This window comes from Penaeus monodon, chromosome 6 (assembly GCF_015228065.2).
Source record: "Penaeus monodon isolate SGIC_2016 chromosome 6, NSTDA_Pmon_1, whole genome shotgun sequence".
Classification (NCBI taxonomy): Eukaryota; Metazoa; Arthropoda; class Malacostraca; order Decapoda; family Penaeidae; genus Penaeus; species Penaeus monodon.
This window is the reverse complement of record NC_051391.1, coordinates 55091650-55096649: the sequence shown is the minus strand read 5'-3', so window position 1 is coordinate 55096649 and position 5000 is coordinate 55091650.

Genomic DNA, 5000 nt, shown 5'->3' with positions numbered 1-5000 from the left:
GTATTGTTGATATTTTATGGTGCCTGGAGTATTATTACACTATTTAATACTGATATAAAATTGTTTCTGAAAGGGTTTTAGTGGACATCATGATATAGTATGGTTGGGAGTGCAAAGAGGTGCAGATGTACACTATAGGGATTAACGGAAGAGAAAACACACTTGTCATTATTTCAGTTCCATAGAAAAAGAAGAAAACTCTTCTTACCTGGAACTTTCGCTAGCTCATATAGCCGCTTTCAGAGGTAACGACTTTTCGCCGTGCGTCGTCCACGACCAAAGCCGGGCATTCTGGAGTAGCCGTTCACACTTTTCACACACACACACACACACACACACACACACACACACACACACACACACACACACACACACACACACACACGCGTATGGGGAAGTAACGTCACCGCGGAATCGACGTTACTGAACGTGTTCACAGAGTGCAGTGCACTCTTTACACCATCCACGGCGCCTCCCGACCCGTTATTAAAAGGGCGCCGTGATGACAACGGCGATCGGTTCAAGATTGTATCGTGTGAAAGAGCATATAGACAATTTTGGTTGTTTCAGAACACGGAGTCGTGTCGTGTTACGGACGGCAAGGTATATATATTTAGACCTTGGTGGACGGTGCACAGCGAAAAGTCGATATGTCGGAAAGCGGCTTAACTTGTATTGTTACCATGACGCTGTTGGATTTGTAACGCTAACCAACAAGGAGATCTATCTTATTTAAAGTAAATAGTGTTGAGAAATTACCGCTGATGAATTTATTTGTCAACAGCGTTCAAGATCATCGTCATCATTATTATTATTTTCATCAATGTTATTATTACTGTTATTGTCATAATTTTTCCTGTTATTATCATTCTGTTATGAGCTTTATTATCAGGGATTTTTTTTATTGCTTATCACTGAAACTATTACTAGAGAAGATAAGGAGGAAAATCCAGGATCACAAATAATATAAAATCCGGGATCACAAGAGCAGAAAATCCGCTTACCTGTCCAAAGCCATACAGACGAGGCAGAGCAGATCCACCAGGTGCAACGAGTGGAGAACAACCGATGACGTGAGACAGTGCCACCAGAAGGTCCTGTCGTGGCCGAGTAACTTGTAGCATATGAGGCGTGGCAGCGGGTAAGCCGAAGTGTACAACCCAAGGAACATGTTAGTGAGGGAGAGGGTGTTGGAAAAGAGCGTCGAGGCTTTGTCATTCAACTGGGGACTCCTCTTGTTAATGTACACCGTCAGGGCCGATTCGGCGACGATGATGAGGCCGAAGAGGACGGAGCTCGGGACACTGAGGTAGTACTTAAAGGTGCGGTCTTCCATGGACGAGGTCAGGTTCTTGTAGCAGTTCATGGCGTTCTCGGATGCAAAGTTAGACGGTGAGTGGTAAAGCTTCTTGGTTTTCTCTCCTTTAGTGATGTTATCAGAGGAAAAAATATATAGTGATGATAATAGCCATAAAGGCCATAGAGGTAATAATAATGATCATAATAACGATAATGGGAGAGGAACAATAAGAATAGTAATGTTAACAATGCTAATGATGAAAGTAGTAATGATAATAATAATAATTATTATTATTATTATCTTATTATTATTGTTATTATTATTATTATTATTATTATTATTATTACTATTATTATTAGCAGGACCTTCATCTATAATATAAGTATGATTCTTGTCGTCAAATTATAATAATGAAGATGAGTATGATGTTCATGAGTGAGTGAAGGAGAATGAGAAAGAGAGAGAGAGTTAGAGAGAGTGAGTGTGTGAGTGAATGAGTGAGAGAACGAGAAAGAGTGAGAAAGAAGGAAGAGACAGATTGTGAGAGAGAATGAATAACAGGGAGTGAGAGAGAGGGAGGGGGGGAAGAGAGAGAGGAGGGGAGGGAGAGATAGGCAGAGAGAGAAAGAGACTGAGTGAGTCAAAGAGAGAGAGTTAAAGTTATGTAAATGTGTCGAGTGTCTATTCTTTTCGATGCATTTTGAGAGAGAGAGAGAAAAAATAAATAAAAAAAAACAGCGACACCTATAAAATGACACTGTTATTGAGTAGCTATAGGCGATACCGATACCAATATAAAAGTATCGATCAATATGTATCGCCAAAAAATGTATCGCGATACTGCCCATCTCTAACAATGATAATGATAACAGTACCAGCAGTAGTGATAACAATGGTATGAATAATGATAAATATAGTCAGATAATAATGATTATTACAGCAATAATGATAGCAATGATAAAAATGATTATAGTATAAAATAATAACAGTAATTATAGTACTATTGAATATGATGATATTAATGATGATGATAACAATGATAGCAATGATGGTAATGATAAGGGAAATAACAACAATAATAGTAGTAATAAAGATAATAAAAATGGTAATGATGATAATGCAAATACTAGTATTAATGATAATAGCAGTAATGATAATCAAAATGATAATAACATTGATAACAACAAACAATAATAATTACATTACAAAATGTTGCAGTAAGGATAATAATATTGATAACAATAATAACGATAATATCAACGATAGCAGAAATGCCATTAATATTGATAACTAACGATAATGATAACAATAATGATAATGATGATAATAGTAATAGTAACACTAGTATTGATAATAATGATAGTGATCATAATAATGAAAGAAATAATAAGGATAATAACAATAGTAATAATGATAATAAGGATACTGATAATAGTAATGATAACAATGAAATATAGAAAACGTTGATAATGATGATATTAATGTCAATTATGATAATGCTTATGACGAGGATGATAAGAGATAAAATGATAATAATGATGATAATAACAATAGTGATCATAAGGATAATAATCATAATTAAAGTCATAACCACAATTATAATAACAAAAGTAATGATTATGAAAATAATCACGACAGAAATAATAATGATAATAACAATAATTAAAATAATCATAATGATAATAAAATGACAATGATGGAAAATAATGATAATTATAATGAAAATAGTAATAGTACTAATGATAATAATGATAATGAAGACGAAAATGATTACAATAATGATAATGATAATAGAAATAATGATAACAATAACGATACTATTATCAATTGGAATGATGATGATGATGATGATGATGATAGTAATAATAATAATAATAAAATCACAAAAATTATAATATTGAGTATAATAATGCGAATAACAATGATAAGAACGATGAAGATAGTAAATATAATAATGATGATGATAATGATAATAAAGATGATGATGACAATAAGAACAACAATAATAATGGTAATAACCATAATGATAATGACAATAATAATAATAATAATAATAATAATAATAATAATAATAATAATAATAATATAATAATTAATAATAATAATAATAACAATATAACAAAAAACAATAATAATAATAATAATAACGATAATAATTGATAATAATAATGGTAACAATAATGACAATAACAAGGATAATAATAATATAGGTGATAATGATGATAATGGTAATAATGATGTTAATGATAATGATGATGATGATGATGATGATGATGATGATGATGATGATGATGATGATGATGATGATGATGATGATGATGATGATGATGTGATGATGATAATAATAATAATAATAATAATTATTATATTATCATTATAATAACAATATAATAATAATAATAATAATGTAATGATAATGATTATTATAATAATCATTATTATCACCATGATAACGGTAATGATAATAACAATAATATTGATCGTAAATAATAATAACAATAATAACAACAATAACAAAACACCTGTATATAAAGTAAAGCCAGGTCTGTTTTCATCAAGTACGTGTGTGGGTGTGTTGCTTTAAATACTGGCACTGTGCGAAAGACTGAGCTTAATCAATATATAATACTTATTCGTTCCTTGTGTCACCTTTTTAGACAGCCAGTGATATTGTTTTGTAAAAATAACAATGATAAATTGAAAGAACGATAATAATGATGATATGATAATAATAATGATAATAAAAGTAATGGTAATGAAATAATAACAGCAACAATAATAGTAACGTGAATAACAACAATAACATCAATAATAGTAATAATAATAATAATAATAACAATAATAGTGACAGTAATAATAGTAAGAATCGTGATGGTAATAGTGACAATAATAACAATACAAAAAATCATAATAATAAAGATAATGATGACAATGATATAATAATGATGATAATAACAATAATAACAAAAGCGATGATGATAATAATAATGATTAACAGAATGGTAATGGCGATAATAATAATAACAATAACAATAATAATGAGAAGCAATAGAAACTGATTAGAATTGACATCAGCAGTAATAATATAATTTCAAAAACTATGAAATAATTAATAATTATAATTATGATAGTAATAGTAATAATAATAACAATAATAATAGTAATAGTAATAATAACGATAATAATAATGATAATGACCACAATAATGTCAGCAGTAAGAAAAATAATGATGAATATAACAATGATGACAACAACAAAAACAACAACAATAATTGTAATAACAACAACAATAATAGTAATAATAATAATGATAATATTGATAATAAAAACTATAACAGTAATAAAGATAATGATAAGTGTGATGATGATGATAAAATAATAATAATAATCATCACTGGAAAGAAATAGAAAAAAAAAATCCATAGAAAAAAATAGATTCAAGAAAAAACAGCGACCTTACTTTTTAAAAAAGCATAATAATGTTAAGAATATAAACAAAATCAAGAAGAACAAGAACAATAATACTGATGATGATAATAATGATATTGTCTGTCTGTAACAACAAAAACGAAAATGATAATAATAATAATAACAACAACAACAACAACAACAATAATAATAATAATATTAATAATAATAATGACAATAATAATAATAAAATCGCTAATAATTATTATAATTATAACAATAATATAAAAAA